Source organism: Sphaeramia orbicularis, chromosome 11, assembly GCF_902148855.1.
Source record: "Sphaeramia orbicularis chromosome 11, fSphaOr1.1, whole genome shotgun sequence".
NCBI classification, from domain to species: Eukaryota; Metazoa; Chordata; class Actinopteri; order Kurtiformes; family Apogonidae; genus Sphaeramia; species Sphaeramia orbicularis.
This window is the reverse complement of record NC_043967.1, coordinates 2,480,549-2,504,192: the sequence shown is the minus strand read 5'-3', so window position 1 is coordinate 2,504,192 and position 23,644 is coordinate 2,480,549.

The following is a 23,644-nucleotide window of genomic DNA, read 5'->3' as shown; positions in this document are numbered from 1 at the left end:
GCCCAAGTTAAGTATCAGCCATCCTGTTTTCTCAGTGTATTCAATACAAACGGACTGGAACGGCTCCATTCGCTGTGAAATACACTATATTTCCAAAAGTATTGGCTCACCTGCTTTGACTCCCATATGAATGTCAGGTCCATCCCATTCCTAGTCTATGGGGTTCAGTCTGACGTGGGTCCACCCTTTGCAGCTATAACAGCTTCATCTCTTCTGGGAAGGCTGTCCACAAGGTTTAGGAGTGTGTTCATGGGAATTTTGGACCATTCTTCCAGAAGTGCATTTGTGAGGTCCCACACTGATGTTGGACAGAAGGCCTGGCTCTCAGTCTGCGCTCTAATTCATCCAAAGGTGTTCTATGGGGTTGAGGTCAGGACTGTGTGCAGGCCAGTCCAGTTCATCCACACCAGACTCTGTCATCCATGTCCAAATGGACCTTGCTTTGTGCACTGGTGCACAGTCATGTTGGAAGAGGAAGGGGCCGGCTCCAAACTGTTCCCACAAAGTTGGGAGCACGGAATTGTCCAAAATGTCTTGGTCTGCTGAAGCATTCCCAGTTCCTTTCACTGGAACTAAGGGGCCCAGCCCAGCTCCTGAAAAACAACCCCACACCATAATCCCCCCTCCACCAAACTTTACACTTGGCACAATGCGGTCCCACAAGTATCGTTCTCCTGGCGACCGCCAAACCCAGACCCGTCCATCAGATCGCCAGATGGAGAAGCACGATTGGTCACTGCAGAGAAGGCTCCTCCACTGCTCTAGAGTCCAGTGGTGGCGTGCTTTACACCACTGCATCCACCGCTTTGCATTGCACTTGGTGATGTATGGCCTGGATGCAGCTGCTCGGCCACGGAAACCCATTCCATGAAGCTCTGTGTGCACTGTTCTGGAGCTAATCTGAAGGACACATGAAGTTTGGAGGTCTGTACCATTGACTCTGCAGAAAGTCGGCCACCTCTTCGCACTCTGCGCCTCAGCATCCGCTGACCCCGCTCCGTCAGTTTACGTGGCCTACCACTTCGTGGCTGAGTTGCTGTCGTTCCCAAACACTTCCACTTTCTTATAATACAGCTGACAGTTGACTGTGGAATATTTAGGAGCCAGGAAATTTCACGCCTGGATTTGTTGCACAGGTGGCATCCTATCACAGTTCCACGCTGGAATTCACTGAGCTCCTGAGAGAGACCCATTCTGTCACAAATGTTTGTAAAAGCAGTCTGCATGCCTAGGGCTGGATTTAATACACCTGTGGACATGGAAGGGCCTGGAACAGCTGATTCTGATTATTGGGATGGGTGAGCAAATACTTTTGGCAATATAGTGTATGCCCTATCTATTTTATACCGGGCCAATCACAAGTCTTGGGGGCGGGTGTTTCACAATGCAATCGCATGCACCGACTTCTTTTTGTTGCGATTCAAAGTCAGTTCCAAGTCCGCAAATCTCTTTACTAGCAACCTTTTTAAAAACCTGAAATTTAGCCCAGTTCCATCAGAATTGCAGTCAATTTTATTCTTTTCTAACTTTGTTTTGTTATAAAAATGTGAAATGTGTAGGTCTGGTTGAAAAAAAGGTCTTTGGAGATATGACCATTTCATTGTATTCAATGAAATTATGTATTTTTTTTTTTATTCATGTGTATTATTTCTTTCCTTTTACTTTATTCATATGTGTTAATTATCTATTTATTTGTTTTATATTGACATCCATTCATTTTCTACCAGCAAGGGCAACAGTCTAAGCAGGGATGCCCAGACTTCCCTCTCCCCAGATGCCTCCTCTAGTTTTATATGGACAGTTTTATTCATTTCATATTTAGATTTGTTATTTGTGTTCTATTTTTATATTTTCATTAATATTTTTGTTAATCATTTATTATTTGTTTTTCTACATTTATTTCATTGCTTGAAAAACGGCCACCAAAGGTTATGCACATCACAGCTGTTAAATGGACAGTATTTGTCATGTGAAATGTTTTTTAAGTGTAATATTTTAACCAAAAAAATCACTTAAAGTATCGAATGTATATGCCAAAAAAGTAATCAGTATCGTATTGAATGATAAAAGTGTGGTATCTCCAGCACTAGCTTGTGTTCAGCTTTGGGCCTTTTTTTTTTTTTTTTTTTTTTTTTTGGGGGGGTGTTGATGAAACCCCCTCAGGCTGATCTGTTGTCCTGGTTCCCTCTTGCTGTAGGTCTTTGTATCATGGATGAGACATGTTTTTGTACTTTATTAATCCCTTGTTGTGATAGCAGCTTCTTTTCTATTTGAACATCGTGCTAGTAGCTGATTCCTAATGAGTGGAAATGTAGGGTTTCTAAGCAACTGTCTGTTTCTACCACGTTCTCTGGGTATCTCCTCTCTCACTGGGGTTGCATGGAAGTAAATCTGTCTCATCAGATTTTGAATTATAAAAGCCATTGAATTTCTACCACTGAATTTTTTTGCAGTGAAATTAAGTATCTGATTTTTTTTTTTTTTTGCACTGAAATTAAATATCTGATTTTTTTGTCTTTGAATTCAACTATGTTCATAAATTTAGAATTAAAAAAATTCAGATGCAAAAAATTCAGAAGCAAAAAATTCAGATGCAAAAATTTCAGAAGTAAAAAATTCAGATGCAAAAAATTGAGACGTGAAAAAAATCAGATCACACATCTGGGACACCAAGGATAAGCAATCGATTCTATCTCAAGTCGAAATGACAGCCAGTCAATCGAGTTACATTAGGTTGGTCAAGTGATGCCGATGCAGACGGTCAGCACAGATGTGTGATCTGAATTTTATGCATCTGAATTTTTTGCTTTTGAGTTTTTTGCATCTGAATTTTTTTTTATCCTAAATTTATGAACACTGTTGAATTCAGAGACAAAAAAGTCATATACTTCACTTCAGTGCAAAAAAATTCAATGCTAGAAATTCAATGACTTTTATAATTCAAAATCTGATGAACCAGATTTACTTCCATAGGGTTGGTACCGTAGTGGAACTCCATCTGTACATATTCTTTGCCCTACTCCATGAATGTCTTGTTCCAGTATCTGACCTCACATCAGGATGCCCTGGTCACCCTGGACAAGGCACAGGGGAATAGAAGTATATAAAGGAAATTTTCCTATGTGTATAATGCACAGTTTCTTGTATTTTTTTTTTTTTTTTTGTAGCTCCAGAGCATCTATGGCTGCCCCAATGTCACCACATGTCCAACAGAAGCATTCTATAAAGGAGTTGCAAGAATGACTTTCAGGTATTACTATTATCATTATGTTTATCTTTTAACCCCAGGGAAACTTTATTTAGTTGAATAAACTGTGTCAGATGAAAAGCCTTCAGTGGTGTGTTAGAGTCTGAGGAATGAATTCCCTCTGCAGTAATACTGGGTAATATAAGAGATTATGTCAGATGAAAAAATATAGACATTGTACTTAGAATATTCCACATCACAGAGAGATTACAGTGTTGTTGACTATTTTACTCATGTATACATACATATATATATGTATATATATATATATATATATATATATATATATATATATATGTGTGTGTGTGTGTGTGTATATATATATATATATATATATATATATATATATATATATATATATATATACACTGAACAAAAATATAAATGCACGACTTTTGTTTTTGCTCCCATTTTTCATGAGCTGAACTCAAAGATCTAAAACTTTTTCTATGTACACAAAAGGCCTATTTCTCTCAAATATTGCTCATAAATTTGTCTAAATCTGTGTTAGTGAACACTTCTCCTTTGTCCTTTGCTGAGATAATCCATCCACCTCACAGGTGTGGCATATCAAGATGCTGATTAGACAGCAGGATTATTGCACAGGTGTGATTTAGGATGGCCACAATAAAAGGCCACTCTAAAATGTGCAGTTTTACTGTATTGAGTGGTCCAGGGGGGTCAGAAAACCAGTCAGTATTTGGTGTGACCACCATTTTCCTCGCACAGTCTTCTTCATGAATTCTCTGAAACAGCTTTGGAGATGGCTTATGGTAGAGAAATGAACATTCAATTCACAGGCAAAAGCTCTGGTGGAGATTCCTGAAGTCAGCATGACCAGTGCATATTCCCTCAAAACTTGTGACATCTGTGGTATTGTGCTGTGTGATAAAACTGCACATTTTAGAGTGGCCTTTTATTGTGGCCAGCCTAAGTCACACCTGTGCAAAAATCCTGCTGTCTAATCAGCATCTTGATCTGCCACAGCTGTGAGGTGGATGGATTATCTCAGCAAAGAAGAAGTGTTCACTAACACAAATTTAGACAGATTTGTGAACAATATTTGAGAGAAATAAACCTTGTGTGTACACAGAAAAAGTTTTAGATCTTTGAGTTCAGCTCATGAAAAATGGGAGCAAAAACAAAAGTCGTGCATTTATATTTTTGTTCAGTATATATATATATATATATATATATATATATATATATATATATATATATATATTTTTTTTTTTTTTTTTTTTTTTTTTTTTTTTCCACAGCTCTGGATCGGTGATCGCAAATGCTACAGTAGTCTTTAATACCAGTCAAATCGACCGATCTATTGTTCACATATTCTTCATTTTAAACGCCAAGAGAAGTGAACCCAAAACACTCCAACTCAGTTTGAACTACACAACCAGTAAGATCACATTTAATGCAACATTCTCTTCTGTACACGTACACATATGTTGTTTTGAAGTTACGTTCTACATGTGTAATCTGTATTTGTTTTTTGTTCCTTAGAAGACAAAGTTATACAAACAACAGTTCCTCCCCTAACAACTACTACAACTACTACAACTGCTACTACAACTACTAATACACAACCTCCAACTACTACTACAACTACTACAACTACTACAACTACTACTACACAACCTCCAACTACTACTACAACTACTACTACACAACCTCCAACTACTACTACAACTACTACAACTACTACTACACAACCTCCAACTACTACTACAACTACTACAACTACTACAACTACTACTACACAACCTCCAACTACTACTACAACTACTACTACACAACCTCCAACTACTACTACAACTACTACAACTACTACTACACAACCTCCAACTACTACTACAACTACTACTACACAACCTCCAACTACTACTACAACTACTACAACTACTACTACACAACCTCCAACTACTACTACAACTACTACTACACAACCTCCAACTACTACTACTACTACTACTACACAACCTCCAACTACTACTACAACTACTACAACTACTACAAATACTACTACACAACCTCCAACTACTACTACAACTACTACTACACAACCTCCAACTACTACTACAACTACTACTACAACTACTACTACACAACCTCCAACTACTACTACAACTACTACAACTACTACAACTACTACTACACAACCTCCAACTACTACTACAACTACTAGTCCACGACCTCCAACTATTAAAACAACTACTACACGACCTCCAACAACTACCACAACTACTACTACACAACTTCCAACAACTACTACAACTACTACTACACAACCTCCAACAACTACTACAACTACTACAACTACTACTACTACACAACCTCCAACAACTACTACTACACAACCTCCAACAACTACTACTAAACAACCTCCAACTACAACTAATACACAACCTCCAACAACTACTACTACACAACCTCCAACAACTACTACTACACAACCTCCAACAACTACCACAACTAGTACTACACAACTTCCAACAACTACTACTACACAACCTCCAACAACTACTACTACACAACCTCCAACTACTACTACTACACAACCTCCAACAACTACCACAACTACTACTACACAACCTCCAACTACTACTACTACACGACCTCCAACAACTACTACAACTACTACTACACAACCTCCAGCAACTACTACAACTACTACTACACAACCTCCAACAACTACTACAACTACTACTACACAACCTCCAACAACTACTACTACACAACCTCCAACAACTACTACAACTACTACTACACAACCTCCAACAACTACTACTTCACAACCTCCAACAACTACTACTACACAACCTCCAACTACTACTACTACACAACCTCCAACAACTACTACAACTACTACTACAACTACTACTACACAACCTCCAACAACTACTACTACACAACCTCCAACAACTACTACAACAACTACTACAACTACTACTACACAACCTCCAACAACTACTACTACACAACCTCCAACAACTACTACTACACAACCTCCAACTACTACTACTACACAACCTCCAACAACTACTACAACTACTACTACAACTACTACTACACAACCTCCAACAACTACTACTACACAACCTCCAACAACTACTACTACACAACCTCCAACTACTACTACTACACAACCTCCAACAACTACTACAACTACTACTACAACTACTACTACACAACCTCCAACAACTACCACAACAGTTCTTATGACAAAAAAGTCTACACAACTTGCCTCTCCAGCCAAAACTATACCAGCACCAACGACAGCTACAATCACATCTCCTGTAACAACCACAACAAAACTATCTCCAGCTCCACTGACCAGAGCGAACAGACACAACAGCCCTGCAGATGTTCCTGATGTTTCAGCTGGAAAGCCCTTGACCCCTGGATGGACCGTTGTCCTCTTAGTGTTAGCTTCTGCCATCTTGCTGCTGCTCATAGTCATTGTTATCGTGATGGTGAGTTATCGAGCTCATTTAGTTCAATCTCCAATCACACCTTTGTATTTCACACTTTTCACTGCTGGCTCTAACTGACATGAGCTTAGATGGACGTCGGTTGGATGGTATTCTCATCAACTCCATTTTGCTGAAACAGTAGGTAGCTGTTTGTAACCCTAACCCATATACGTAGGTCTGAGAAACCCATCTTCCATGCTGTTCAGAACCTGACACCAGACAATAATCACCTTCAGCCTGTTGTGAACCTCTGTGCATCCTTGGGTGGGACCAGATACTGATTTGGACAAGGTGCTCAACTACAACATTTGACTTCCCCTCCTTTAAACAGAGGTGGAAAAAGTAAATATGTAGTACGGACAGATACCTTTGTAAAATAGGACTGGTAAATGTATAAATATTGGTTCAACTTCTTTACTATAGTAAAAATGAAAAGGTCCAGGCTCTAAAACAGTGTTGTTCAACCTTGGGGTTTCGACCCCACGTGGTGTCGTCTGAAATTTCTAGTAACTGATTAAAAAAAACAAAACAAAGAAAAGTAATAATAAAAAAATCTATCTTGAATTGACAGAGCCAATCCCAATCCATATCAGACAAACTGTGGTTGTGAAACTGCAGCACTGTGGTTCTGTTTATCTGTCAAATGTTCATTGTGGTCAGTTTCAGATGCTGCAGCTCTTTCATAATTCATAGTTTCAGTTCTTGTTTGTTCAGTATTAATTGTCCTCCTTGTAAATCACAGCTGGACTGACTGTACATATCCTGACCAAGGAAAATAAAATTCTCCCTTTGTGCAGTAATCTACAGCTGGATTTACTGCCTCCTTCCACAATAATATACATTATATAGACTAAAGGTCCTCTAACATTAACCTGTATTTGCAAAATAGTATAGCAAATATTACATGATCAAAAACAAATTGATTTTAGCAGAAAAAAAAAAAAAAAAAAAATCTTCATTTTGAATGTCTAGGGTCGCCAGAAATTTGTGATGTTAAAATGGGGTCACAAGGCAAAAAAGGTTGGAACCACTGCTCTAAAATGTACTCAAAGTATAACCATCAAATGTACATTGATTATAAAAAGTACCCCTTTGGATGTCCTCTCCTTGTATTGATTTCAAAATGACTGTTGGAAAAAAAAAAAAAAAAAAAGAAACATAAATGCCAAAGTGAAAACAAAAGTCAAATAGTTAAGTTACAAAATATATCATGTAAAATCTAAAAATAAATGATTGCATAAATATTCTCCTTAAACCTCCTTAAATTCAGTATGTAATAGATGCACTCATGGCTACAGTCAGAGCATTGAATCTGTGGGGATACGTCAGACTTTCACATTTGTAGATTGCAGTTTTACTCCAGTCTTCTTTGCACAGCTGCTCCCACCCTGTCAGGATGCAGAGGCAAAAACTGGAACACCAGCCACTAATTCTGTTGTGGACTGAGGTCGATCGACTCTGCACTGCTCAACATCCACCTTTGGCTGTATGCTTCAGGCAATGTTGTGGAAAAAGAAATGTTTTCCCAAGTCTTAATTCTCTTGCAGAATTAATCAGAATATCCTTTAGTTATGCTTCATTCATTATTCAGCCTTCATATCAAGGTTATAATAGTTTTGGATTTTTAATTATAGTTTAGTTTTAATTACTTTTGACTTTTTTTTCTCTTATTCAGTTAGTTTTAATTAGTTTTTAGAGCAGGTTTGTTAGTTTTTATTAGTTATCGTTTTTTTCTGAATGCTTAGTTTTAGTTTAGTTTAGTTTAGTTTTAGTATTAGTTTTAGTTATTTCATATATTTTATCTTCCTCATCATCCTATTCAAAGAAATTAGTGAGGCGTGGATATGGGTTACCCTGGACACTTTATTTGGGGGTCAGGTTAGGGCGGCTCATGGACTGAGCAGAGACACAATGTACCGTACAATGTATAAATTCCCTATAGCAGGTTGAGGGGGGGTGCAATCCATACACAACGTCACTTACGTGAAACAATGCGAAGATGTGCAAAGCATGAGAGGAGATGCACAAAGCAGCCAGCAGTTGAAGCAGATAGAAACATATATAAACCAGCTAACCAGCAGTTAAAGCAGATAGAAACATATATAAACCAGCTAACCAGCAGTTAAAGCAGATAGAAACATATATAAACCAGCTAACCAGCAGTTAAAGCAGATAGAAACATATATAAACCAGCTAACCAGCAGTTAAAGCAGATAGAAACATATATAAACCAGCTAACCAGTAGTTAAAGCAGATAGAAACATATATAAACCAGCTAACCAGCAGTTAAAGCAGATAGAAACATATATAAACCAGCTAACCAGCAGTTAAACCAGATAGGAACATATATTAACCAGCAGTTAAAGCAGATAGAAACATATATAAACCACTTATAAACATATATAACCCAGTTCATCAGCAGTAAACCACACCTTAGCAGATCTCTCATCTCTTAATCATCTCCAGTTCCATTATTAGCTAACTTTGCTTCAGTTCAGTTCAGCTAGCTGTAGCTAGTAACATCAAACATTTTTTAACATTCTAACAGGTTCCATACCTCTGTAATTGGATTAGTTTTCCTCCTCCTCTTTTCTCCTCTTCTAAACTGTGCAGTTCAGGGCTTGGAAGGTCTTTTCATGGTGATAAACTCTCCAGTTTTAACCTGGATGCTAGTTCAACACTGACTCTGTCCTTTAGCTCTGCTCTGTCTCTGTCACTCACGCGCACACACACGGTACGCCAAAAAAAAAAAAAAAAAAAAAAAAAACCCGACCCATGTATCACTCCAGTAAACCACAGACAGGACTGTGCTGCTGTGTCCCAGCTTTAGTCTGTATGTTCCAGGTAGAGTGGGGACCAGAAGACCACTGGAAACCACCAGTGACCAGACATGACAGACTGTGTAGTGTAGTATGGTGTCACCAGCTCAAACTGCTGGAGCCAAAGAAATTAATTTCATATCAATCCGACATTGACAAAGACGAAAACGAAGGGAATTGTATCCATAATTTTTATACGTTTTAGTTAGTTTTGTAAGCTCACGATACAGTTTCAGTTAGTTATCGTTACGAAAATGTTTTTTCAATTTTAGTTTTCGTCATTTCGTTCGTTTTCGTTAACGATAATAACATTGCTTCATATTATTATCCCTTCACATACATTCACTAGTTCTAAGACCTTTAGCACCAGTTGGCTTCACCTCTGTCGAACTAAGTCAGTCACTTTCAAAGGGTGAATATTTATGCAGTCCATTATTTTACATCACATCTGACACTACTTTGTACAAATTTGTTGTCACTTCCATATTTATTTATTTTAAAAGAAATAAAAAGGGAAAAAGGGTTGGATACTTCTGGACACTGTAAGACTTTGGATGATATTCTAGTGCCAGTGTAAACTGATCCTCATGACATATTAATACAACAGCAGCAGAAGTCAAAATGTTACAATGGCTTTTTTTCTGCCATATTTGTGTCTTTTGAGCAATTTTCATTTTGTTCCATTTTTTACGTTTGTTTTGTCTTGTATGTTTTATGTAATTTTTAGCCCTCATTTATGTTATTTTCATCTTGTGCATTTTACATATATTGACCTTATTTTATTTTTTATGTTTTTCTTGTACTATTACTTTTAAATATTTCATTTTATTTTTATTATGTAATATTTTTTTGTTAAATCCTTTCCATTATTTGCATCTTATTTTATATTATTGCCTTATAACTACCTTATTGTTATTGTGTCATCTATTGAAATCGATGCTGATATTGGGATGATGTGCAATGATGCAAAATTAAAAAATTATAAATCATTTATGATGAGGGGTAGGATTAAATAAGTTTATACTTCTTCCTACTCCTTTGCGACCAAGCAAAATTCAGACTTGCATGTACTTGAACATAGATTCTTTTCATTTAAATGTTATTTTGTTTTTGTTTTAATTTGCTTCATTTTGTTTTATTTTGTTACTTTGCATGTTCAAAATAAATAAAATAAATAAAAACTAGAAGCACTCGGAGAGCACAGACCTCCGTTAAGGCAGATCAGTACCCTGGATTAGGATGAAAATTTCAGGAAATGTTGATACTGGCACAAGGAACAAATGATTAAATTTTTGTGGTGATTGGGGGGGGGGCACTGATCTGCCTTGGCGGAGGTCTGTGCTGTCTTTTCTAGAAAAGCACTCATAGAGTGCAGACCTCCGCCAAGGCAGATCAGTGCCCCCCCCCCCCCCCCCCCCCCCCATCACCACCAAAATTTAATCATTTGTTCCTTGTGCCAGTATCAACATTTCCTGAAATTTTCTTCCAAATCCATCCATAACTTTTGGAGTTATCTTGCACACGGACAGACAGACAGACAAACCAACGCCAACAAAAACATAACCTCGTTGACAGAGGTAATAAATAAATAAATAAATACATAAATAAATAAACAATAATGTAACAAGTAGATTATGAAAATGCAAATAGATGGGTATGTATAATATGTGTGCAGTAGAATGACCAAAAAAAGTATTTGTACTAAATGCCGAGACCTGAAAACTGAAATTATAGCTACAGGAACTGAAATGAGGGGATTTAAAGGTGGAATATGAAAGTATACACTTGTAAAGATCTTTTCTCATGGTCCAAATCAAAAAACGAAACAAAAAGATAAATAACCTGAGGCTGTTTTACACTCAAAATGACGCCAAGCTTCTGTGTTGAGCCACATAGTAATAGGGTCATGTCTGAAGAAATCTGAATCCTGACTGAAAATATCTGTAAGCAGCCAAAAAATACTCCACTACTTCCCATCTCTGCCTTTAAAAGCATAAGAAATTAATTTAGCCTCAAAATATGTATTTTATTTTGACACAATATTAGGAATTGACCTCATCTTTGGACTAACTTTGTCTTTGTGATGCTTTATTCTTTCAGCTGGTTCACTGGTGTTGTCAGAATGCAGAAAGTCACCGCCTGGACTCTGGTGAGGGTCCGTATTACACTGAGAAGACTCAACTTCCACAGGACCCTCTTCCAGAATACTCTACACTGCCACCACCAGTAGCACCCTCTGCCAGTGCTGTAAGTGCCTACAACCAGCACAACAGTGGTGCACAAATACAGATACAGAGAAACTTTATTTATCTTTAGCTGGAGTAGGTCCTCCCTTCAGTCAAACCTGGTCCTCTTGTTTATTCACAGTGTAACACCAAAAGCTGATTATACACACAAAAATGGAAAATAATAGGACAGAGCGTCTGGACCTGTTCAGTATCAAGTGTTCACATGATAGAAAAATGACTGTGGTGAACAACCTGATGAGGATGACCTGCTTTTTTTAACAGGGGGATCCACCGAAGAAGAACAGGACCGGATTCTATGCAGTGAATCCATGAGATTGGATGAACAGGAGTAATTCAACAACAGGTGCACAAGTAAACAACAGGCTGTCTCATTTATTCACTCCAGTACATGAATACCCAGAACAACCAAGCCCTTTGATGACACGACCATGGTGGACCCACCCGGCATCTGGGATGGACTCCAGCACCCCACCACCCTCCAGAGGATGAAGACAAAAAAATGAATGAATGAATGAATGAATAAACAAAACCACTCCAGCACAAGTGGTTCCAGACACAACAAACCCCACCCCTCACATGCAGTGTAGCCCATTTTAGCATCGATCCAGCTGATGTCATCATGTCTATATGTGTGTGTGCTGATGTCAGCATATCAAATGCCTCTATATATGCGCCAAGTCTGAAGTACATTCAAACAAAATTGATGTATATATATATATATATATATATATATATATATATATATATATATATATGTGTATATATATATATACACACACACACACACACACACACACATATATATATATATATATATATATATATATATATATATACTCATTGAACTGAAGATGAACGTGACGATATGTCAAAGCAATATTTAGTAAATATTACAAGTGATGAACAACAGTTAACAATGTGTTTCTAAAATGTACTGAAATCCAGATTAACATCCTGGGAGAATACAATAAGTGAAAATACAGAATTTAGAGCAAACAGTGCATGTTATTTCTATACTGGAATTACTCCCTTTACTCTTCTGTCCTGTGTACCAGCCTTTTAATGAAGGAAAGCCTTTACCTGTAGGATTTCAGCAGCAAAATCAAATGAAATTGTGCTGGTTCTGAGAACTTCTACTTTCTTATGATCAAGGACACATGAATGATAAGGTTCATTAGAATCTGAATTTACAGGTTAGCTTTAAAATGATCTATTGTGCTTAAAATATTTTGTGAATAAATGCAAATGAAAAATCCATTGTGTTTTGCACTTAAAAAAAAAAATCAGAACTACTAGTACTTTGGTTGGTGGCTGTAATCATAAGGTAGATGATGGACTGTACGATATATGTCACCATGTTTTTGGAGGAATTATTGAAGAGGGGAACAGCACAGGAGCCATAACTGAAGACATCCATTCATCCACCCATCCATCCATCCATCCATCCATCCATCCATCCATCCATCCATCCATCTTCTTCCACTTATCCGGGTCAGGGTCTCAGGGGCATCAGCCCAGACCTGCCTCTCCTCTCCACCTCCTCCAGGGGGTTCCCAGACGTTCTCAGGCCATAGTTGTAATCCCTCCAGGGTGTCCTGGGTCTTGCTCCATGGTCTCTTCCTGGTCAGACATGCCCAGAACACCTCACCAGGGAGGCGTCCTGCCCAGATGAGCCATGTCAGCTGACTCCTCTGGATGTGGAGGAGCAGTGGTTCTACTCTGAGCCTCTCCTGGATGGACGAACTCCTCACTCTGTCTAAGAGAAAACCCACTCACCCTGTGGAGGAAATTCATCAGAGATGCGACCCTCAGACCCCAAACCGGTCCGCCTGTTCCCCCTGACTACACCCAGAAATTCTGTCCATAAAGATTATGAACACAATCAGTGACAAAGGGCAAATGTATGTCCATAGATAAATACTGAATATGTGTATGAGTTGTATGAGTATTAATACATACCATAATTATACATAGTATAATTGCAGCTGTTTATACCAACTCAGTCATTTTAGATGACTGAATTACTATGACTCCAGGGCCTGAGTTTTTCCTTTATTGACACACTTAAAGCATCAAATGTATCTGATGGTAAAATGTCATATTACTTAAAATGAAAAAAAAGGGAATACTAGTTTGAGAGTGTTTTGCAATCAAGCTACATATTACATCTTAAAATAGCAAAGTAAATTTCAATATATAGAGATGTTCCGTTCATTACATGTTCCATCTGAGTATATTTTCATTCATTTTGAACTTACCAATCCTAATGAAGGATTTATAAATGGTTTATGAATAGATTTATTAATTACTTACACTTTTTAAGTAATTATTAAATACTTTTGTACCTATTATTAGTTATACAAATTAAATCTCAGCTTTTGCTAGTTGCTGTGCTGACATTATCCTGTGGTTTAGTGTAGACAGCACACCAGCCCATCTGGTAATGTTACCAACATCTAGAACAGGGGTTTCAAACTCACCTAATATGATCTAAAGTGGGCCAGACCAGTAAAATAATAGGATAAGAACCCATAAATAAAGTCAACTCCAAAGTTTGTGTTTTTGAGTGAAAAAAGTAAAATCTCATAATGAAAATGTTTACATCTACCAACTGTACTTGAACATAACATGAACAAATATGAACAACCTGAAAATTCTTAAAAAAAAATATAAGTGCAGTGTTAACAATATTATGCCTTAGTTTATCATTTGTACATGTACATTAAAATGTACAGATCATAGTGGATCTACAAATACACAAAACATTTAATAACAGGCAGAATGTCACAGAGAGGACTCAAATGCACGGTACTGAAGGGAAAAAAATAACAAGTTTATTTAACAAAAATGAAAACACAACAGAAAACCTAACACAAGAGGAAAATAAGAGTCCATAGAAAAAAAAAAAATACACAAAACCTGAATCTGAGTCTGTAGATGAATGTGGAAAAATGTCTGGGCTATGGAAAGGAGTGAGGAGAAATGGACCAGCGCTGCATGGCTGCAAACCAAAGCCTTAAATAGGCTAGAGGTAATAGGCTGCAGCCACGCAGCGCCAGCAGGTGAATCTGATGATGATTAGGAAAACTGAGGACCTGAGGGTCACACAGGCACAGATCCTGACAGGACCCCCCCTCAAGGGACGGCATCCTGACATCCCCAGAGATGCGAAAAAGCCCCCACGGAGACCAGGGCATCCTGGAATGTAGAGGGGATCCTGGCAAAAGGGGCATGAAGAACCACAGGGCAGACAGGCTGAAGCACCTCCCGGTGGGACGGCGTGAAGAGCCTCCGGGCAGACTGGCTGCAGAACCTCAGGGCTAACAGGCTGATGCACCTCCCGGTGAAACGGTGTGAAGAGCCTCCGGGAAGACGGCCGAAGCACCTCAGGACAGACCTCCGGACCAGGACGTGGAAAACCTCCAGACCAGGATGATGTAGCCCCTCCGGACCAGACCATGAGAAACCTCCCGACCAGGATGTGAAAACCCCTCCAAAACAGGACCTAGAAAAATCCCCTGGTTTGTGGACCTCCAGGGCTGTGGCAGACAGGACTCTAGCTGGATTTAGGACATTGACTGGAACTGAATATGGCTGGACTAGAGACTCTAACTGAGACAAGACAGACCGGACAATGACAGAACTACAGACATCGACTGGAATTTGACTATGGCTGGACCCATGACTCGGGCTGACTGAGACCGGACTGACAGGGGAACGGACTCTGAGACCGGACTACGGAGAGGGAGACCGAGACGGGGAAACAGGAACGCTGCGCGGATGGACGGAACTGGACTTCAGGAACGCTGCCGGACGGAACCGGACTTCAGGAACAGACTTTAAAAAATGCTGCGTGAACAGACAGAAACAGATTTCAGGAACGCTGCACGGACAAACTGAATCAGACTTCAAAAACGCTGCGCAGCCGGAACCGGACTTCAAGGAGGGGAAACCACCAGACGACATACTAGCCTCCAGGTCGTACTAAGGAAAAGGGAACTGGGCCAAGCAGAGAGACACGGACAGACAGACAGAGAGACACGGACAGACAGACAGACAGACACGGACAGACAGACAGAGAGACACGGACAGACAGACAGAGAGACACGGACAGACAGAGAGACACGGACAGACAGAGAGACACGGACAGACAGACAGAGAGACACGGACAGACAGAGGGACAATCTACAGAACTGAACTGATGAGAACAATTAAATGGAACTGAAGAACATGAACTGCAAAGAAACAGAGCTAAAGGACAGACAGGGAAAAGACAAACAGAATCTAGCAGAAATACAGGGGAAAAAAATCTAACAGAAATGAAGGACAAAAAGGAATGACTGATTGAAAAAATACACTCAGAACTACACACAGAGAACTACACACAGAACTACACACAGAACTACACACACGGACAGAGAGAAACAGGGAGGAACGAATAAAACAAGCAGAACAAACAAACTAACATGGACAGACAGATCAGAACTAATGAACTTCACTGAAACCATTAGACACACGAAGGAAAAGACACAAGAGGAGAACCCGGACCCCACGAAGGCCCAGGTCCCCACATGGAACAGGACGCTGGAAACACGAGGCAGGAAACAGACGAGAGACAGAAACGCACCGGAAAAAAAAACACGGGAGGAGAGCCCGGACTCAACACGGTCCGGGGCCCCACATGACATGGGAACGCAGGTAATACAAGGCCGGAAACAGGGGAGAGAGATACACCGAAAGGAAAAGCCGGGGTGTGCACCCGACGGCTCCGGGACCTCCCGAACCAACCGGCACGGAGGAGACCGAACTGAGGAGCTGAGGACAAGGGTGGAGACAAAAGTAAGTCTCAGAAAAGCTATGGAGCTAGGAGGCGCGGAGCGACGGCACAGAGGAGAACCAGGCAAGACGAACGAAACCAGGAATAAAAAATTCAAACACGGAGAAACGAAAAACAAACGGGTCCCTTCAGTACCGGCTGAGTCCAGGTTTGGCTGGTCCATTCTGTCACAGAGGGGGAAAAGAGAGGACTCAAATGCACGGTACTGAAGGGGAAAAAATAACAAGTTTATTAAACAAAAAGGAAAACAACACAACAGAAAACCTAACACAAGAGCAAAATCAGAGTCCATAGAAAAAAAAAAAAACAACAACATACAAAACCTGAATCAGAGTCTGTAGATGAATGTGGAAAAATGTCCGGGCTATGGAAAGGAGTGAGGAGAAATGGACCAGCGCTGCATGGCTGCAAACCAAAGCCTTAAATAGGCTAGAGGTAATAGGCTGCAGTCACGCAGCGCCAGCAGGTGAATCTGATGATGATGATTTGGAAAACGGATGAACTGAGGGTCACACAGGCACAGATCCTGACACAGAATATTGTTAAAATTCCACATACTACTCTTAAGACATTTCAGGTAGTTCATATTTGTTCAGGTTATTCACATTTTTTTAAAAGACTAGTCTGTAAATGTAAACACTTTTGTGCAATTTAACTTTTTTTTTTTTTGTTACACTAAAACAAAGAGGAAAATTTGCAGCTTTCATTATTTATTGGTATTTATGATAGTATTTCACCAGTCTGGTCCACTTTAGATTGAATTGACCTAAAATGATTTTAACATCCTTGATTGTGAATACAGTCCACTCTTCTTAAACCGCCCGCCGTTATACCGCCATTTTCACTCACCGCCGACCAAAACCATTGCACAAAAATCCCCAATGCATTATTCCATTAGCTACCGGCATTTCCGCCTATCGCCATCCGCCAGCCCAGTTCCATGCACAAACAACACTTATACCATTGATTTCCCGACCGTTATACCGCCAGCGTGATTGCCATCGAGTACACATAAATTTTAACAATGCACTGAAACAAACGCGCCAGACGCTGATCGCGACAAGCTACGAGTAGGTCTACGGAACGGCCACCGTTCATTTATCGCAGAACACTCAGTAGGTCAGGATGTCGGGAAGAGGACGTGGGATTAAGCCAAAGCCTCAAGATGATGGGGTGTCATTTCCCGACACGGTATAATAATGCTTAAAATGTTTCCCCACTTTAAATGATCCCTTACAACATAACAGAATCAAGATTTATTTAGAAACGCAATTAGAACGGGTTAACGGAGGAAGCATAGACATCATATAGTAAAGACATGCACATTATGGACGCAACCCGTTGGAACGCCATTTTCGCTGTACCGCCAATTTGGCCGTGAACGGCGGTATAACGAGAGTAGACTGTATCTTCAGCGTAATTTTTGTATTTCACTAATTCATCCCAGGGGCCGAACTGGACCCTTTGGCGGGCTGGATTTGGCCCCCGGGCCACATGTTTGACATCTGTGATCTAGAGCAAACACAAGTGAGCAGAATACAGCTCTGTTACCAGACTGTTCAGCTAATGTAATATGACACAGAACACACTCTGAACTTTGGATGTAAACATGCATTCATCATTACATGAAGTATTTTAAGTGATGTTTATCCAAATCTTAAGTTATCATTCATTTCTTATGAACTTTCATTTGTTATCAGAGACACACACTCCAGCACACAACACTAATCACATCACAAATCACTAGAGATTCAGATGTGAAACTTAACACTGAAGTAATGATGGGGCTGAATAACCTGAGTGTGGCTGCATTCTCATACAGTCAAACACAACTCCTTTAATACACTTGTATGATCAGTTTGTTTGAAATGCTGATGGTGATTAAATAGTAGTTACTTATATCTGCAGTGTTTGATAGTGTTTGACATCACTGGGCAACAACTGCACGATGGGGTTCTTCTGTGAAACTGGTCCTAAAAACAGGACATGGGGCTAAAATTCAAACCAGATGTAGACTAAAGTTATGAAGCGGGTTTGGAAACACTTTGGGTCTATTTTAAAAATAAACACTTACTGAGATAAAAGAGAAACTGTAACATTTTTATATTATTTTACATTATATTTAATTCAAAAATCTGCATGTAACATGGTGAAAAGGACATGAATATTATGTGCTACTATTTTTTTTTTTTTTTTATCATCTCTTCAGTCTCTCACAGGTACATTATGAGAATTGAACTAATTATTCAAGGCGGAGTGTTTCACAAAAATGACCACTGCTGCGAAATTATTTGCGAATTCCAGGCATTTAAATGAGCTGGTTCTGCGTGTAACACAAGCGGATACAATGATTTATATACAAAACCTGGAATGAGACTGAGATTCATGAAAAACCCATGTGTGGATTAGAAAAACATATAGGATCCTCACATTGAACACAGTGTCTTTATTTAGAGTCTATAGAAGACCATTTACACACGTTTTCAGATCTAATGCACTGACACAGGGGGAGCTTTAACTGTCCATATTTGGGTCCTATTTTTGGATCCAATATTTTATGAAAAATTCATTAATTTGGGGATGGCTCAGAGGAAGAGCGTAATTTTTTTTGCATTTATCTAAGGTCATCATTAGGTCATTCCTGGGGGGAAATATGTCTAAATGTATCTATTATTATTGGGTGTAAAAAGCTGGAAAAGTGTCAGATACTAAAGTGAAGCCAGTTTCATAGAAGCACCCAGTTACATGTCAGCATGTTGTAACTGTGGTAGGACAGAACAACAGTTCTACTCTGATCTGTCCTCATGTCTGTAGTAAATTTACCCTGTGATGAAGTCTGTCATAGATGTGTTCAGGCATAAAAGGGTTAAATACATAAGTGACAGCTGTAATTACACTGTAAAAAAAAAATCCTGTTTTTATGGAAAAAAACTGGCAAAAAAACTATGGAAAAAAACTGGCAACTGTGGTTACCAGAACAATACTGTAAAAAACACATCCAACTGTAAACATATTTACAGAGGAACATGTAGATGTAACATTTTAAACATGTAGATGTAACATTTTAAACATGTAAATTTCATATTTTAAACATGTGGATTTAACATTTTAAACATGTAGATGTAACATTTTAAACATGTGGATTTAACATTTTAAACATGTAGATTTAACATTGGGTTTAAATGGTAAATGGACTGCACTTATTTAGCACATTTTCTACACCTTCATGGTGTCCAAATCGCTACTGGTCCAACTGGGAGCAATTTAGGGTTCAGTGTCTTCCATGGACACTTGGACATATGGACAGTCGGAGCCAGGATTCAAACCACCAACCCTTTGGTTATTGGACTACCAACTCTACCAACCCATTAATTTACAAGTTTAAAATGTCAAGTGGTTGAATGTTTACTTTTTTTTAATAACATTTGTATTTAAAGAAAAAATGAAAAAAGAAAAAAAAAAAAGAAAATACACCGTTATTTCAACATTATGGTTCTACCATTTTAAATAGCACCACATTGTTTTTCAATTTACAGTTTTATTTTCTAAAAACAATAGAAATACATAATTTCTACAAACAAATCGGGTTTTGTTCACATACTCTTCCTGTAAAAACTACAGCTATATTTGATTTCATCGTTAACACAAAAATCTTTGCAAATAAACAACTTTGCATTGTATTGTCACTTACAGTTTTTTTATGTTGCAATTTTACACCTTTTTGGTGTTAATTCTACAGTCATTTTTTACAGTGTACAAATAGGTGGTGCAAGAAGTATGGTCCTTGCATATTTGAAGCTGATGCATTTCAGAGGTGTGTGTGACGTACGTTGTGGCTCAAACAAAGACTTCCTGTCTAAAGTAAACAGTTGTTTGAGTAGCGCTGGGCAGCTAACATTACTTACAGCTCTGCATTCAAGACTTTGAATAGTGCAGCTGCTTATCATCCCAAAATCCTAAAGCTGAAATGGTCATCAAACAGGGCGGCTGAGCGTTGTGTACACACTTAACCATTATCAACACCCACTCTTTCTTCCAGTATTGTATGGAAACATTTTCTCACAACTCTTAATAGGATAATTAACGTTAATGGCTTTGGCTGCATTAATAGCCAAGAAAAACAACAAAAAACAAAAAACAAAAAAAAACAAAAGCAACAATAGAATACAGGATGTTAATGTTAATGCTGTATTATACTGTTGTGTGTCTGTCTTTGGAACGACATTGAACTAATAACATCCATATTCCAGTAATGTAATCTTAACCATTAACCATTACTCTTAACCCTTTATCGGGCAAGTGACTATTTTTGGTAATTTCCCCATACATTACTAGGCAGTGACAGCAGCAGTTCCAGTGAGGACAGTGAGGCAATAACTCAAGTCCAATGTGGTCTCCAGGGTCTGCCAGGTCCAATGCGGTCTCCGGGGTCTGTCAGGTCCAATGCGGTCTCCGGGGTCTGTCAGGTCCAATGTGGTCTCCAGGGTCTGTCAGGTCCAATGTGGTCTCCAGGGTCTGTCAGGTCCAATGCGGTCTCCAGGGTCTGTCAGGTCTAATGCGGTCTCCAGGGTCTGTCAGGTCCAATGCGGTCTCCAGGGTCTGTCAGGTCTAATGCGGTCTCCAGGGTCTGTCAGGGCCAATGTGGTCTCCGGGGTCTGTCAGGTCCAATGTGGTCTCCGGGGTCTGTCAGGTCCAGTGTGGTCTCCAGGGTCTATAAGGTCCACCTGTGCTTTGTTCAGTACCATGAAGTAATGGAACTAATGTAAGGAATGATGTTCAAAGGGATCATGTGGATGTGGACAGGGGTCTGGATCTGGATCAGCATGCATGGGGGTCTAATGTTTTAATCTGGAAAATTTCACATACACAAAAGTAAAAAAAAAAAAAAAAAAAAAAAAAAAAAAATTAAATCACTGGACTGTACACTACTGGTCAAAAGTTTTAGAACACCCCAATTTTTCCAGTTTTGTTTTGAAATTCCAGCAGTTCCCGTCCAATGAACAGCTGAAATGGTACAAAGGTAAGCGGTGAACTGCCAGAGGCAAAAAAAAAAAAAAAAAAAAAAAAAGGTAAGGTTAAACAAAACTGAAAAATAATGTACATTTCAGAATTCTACAAAAAGGAGAACAAGAAATGGGTTAACAACCTAAAGCAGTTCTGCAGCAATGGAGGTTGATCAAGCCTGGAAAGTTGGTGCTCCCAGTTCCTCCAGGTGTCCCAACGTTTGTGAATTCCTTCAACCCCCTGTGTCTGCAGAACAGGAGTGTGGAACACACTTTGGTACCATACCGTTGTCAGCATTATTTGAACAGTGTTGGACTGCAGAAAGTAGTGTGTTACTATAAAAATGGAAAAGAGGAAAAGGCAATTAACGATAGAAGAGAGAGGTCTGGCAGAACCAAAGACACAACAGAACCAGAAAACAAGTTTATGATAGTCAACAGCTGGAGTGAGAGGAGACTGACAGGACAACAACTGAAAGAAGAGAGAAGAGAGAGGAGGAGGAAGAGAGGAAGAGTTTACACTGGGAACAGAAGACTGAACAGTTGCAGGTTTGATGGGTCCAGTTGCAGCTAAAGCCATTGCCGAGACTTCAGAATAAGAAAAAGAGGCTTGTCTGGGCCATGAAACACCACCAGTGGACTACTGAAGACTGGAAGAAGGGGTTCTGGACTGATCGAACCTGACCCTGTTCAGTCTGCTGTTCCCAGTGTAAACTCAGACTTACTTACTCCTCCTCTCTCTTCTTTCAGCTGTTGACTGTCATAAACTTGTCTTCTGGTTCTGTTGTGTCTTTGGTTCTGCCTGACCTCCTCCTGTCAGCATTTCCCAGTCCAGTTTCTGAGTGCCTTTGGATGCTGAAGGAAACTGGACTAAATTTAATCATTTGTTCCTTGTGCCAGTATCAACATTTCCTGGAATTTTCATCCAAATCTATCCATAACTTTTTGAGTTATCTTTCCCACAAACAGACAGACAGACAGACAGACAGACAGACTCTGACAAAAATATAACCTCCATGGCAGAGGTAATAAATCCTCTAACTGAGGTACGACGCATGGACAGATTCATTTATTAGACTCATTTAAAACCTGCCACTGTCCTCTTCTTACTATTAAAGCTGTTCCACAGACTGCAGTGAACAAACCATACTTTAACACCACCTGTTTGACCATATCTTATCAATAATACCTGTTATTGTGTGTGTTCCTAAAACAGGAGCGTCAAACTCACACATACACAAAGAACTGTGACAGTGAACAGTGAAGTGTTTACACATAGAAATCCTTTTATTTTCATTTTAAAGTTGATCATGCCATCTCGTGGTATTCAAGGAAGATCAATATCCACCAAAGTCAACACAGAAAAACACTGTCCTCATGAAAAAGTGTGACGTTGGAGTCCAAAAATCTCAACTCTTTGCTGCAGTAGATTTCTGTTGGGTTTCATTACAAGTGTATCACAAAATTTCACAGAATTTTGAGAAGATCTGCAAATTAATATGGAAATGTATAGATGTTTATCATTACAACTGGGTGAATATTAGGACATATGTCTAAAGGGTTCCTTGAATTAACACATTACAGATTAAGTATTCCCTCTGTTAATAGTGTAATATAAGTATTTTATTTAAAAACTAAACTTATAATGCTTTATACCGGGTAAAAAAACAAACAAACAAACAAAAAACTCCTACAATTATCATTTAAGCCTAATGTCAGAATCATTTTTTGATTTCAGAAAGAAAATGTTTTTTAATACTTTCTCATTTTGTTTATTCTTAATAAATTGATTATTTTGACTAAAGTTTTATATATATATATATATATATATATATATATATATATATATATATATATATATATATATATGTATACATATATAAGGCCTATTTAGTTCACAATAGTGTGAAGAATATGTACAAATGTTTTTTTCGATCAGTGATGTGTGATTGTTTCCTCTTTTTATGGTGTCAATGATGGTAGATGGTAGGGTGACATAATATCAACCCAGTA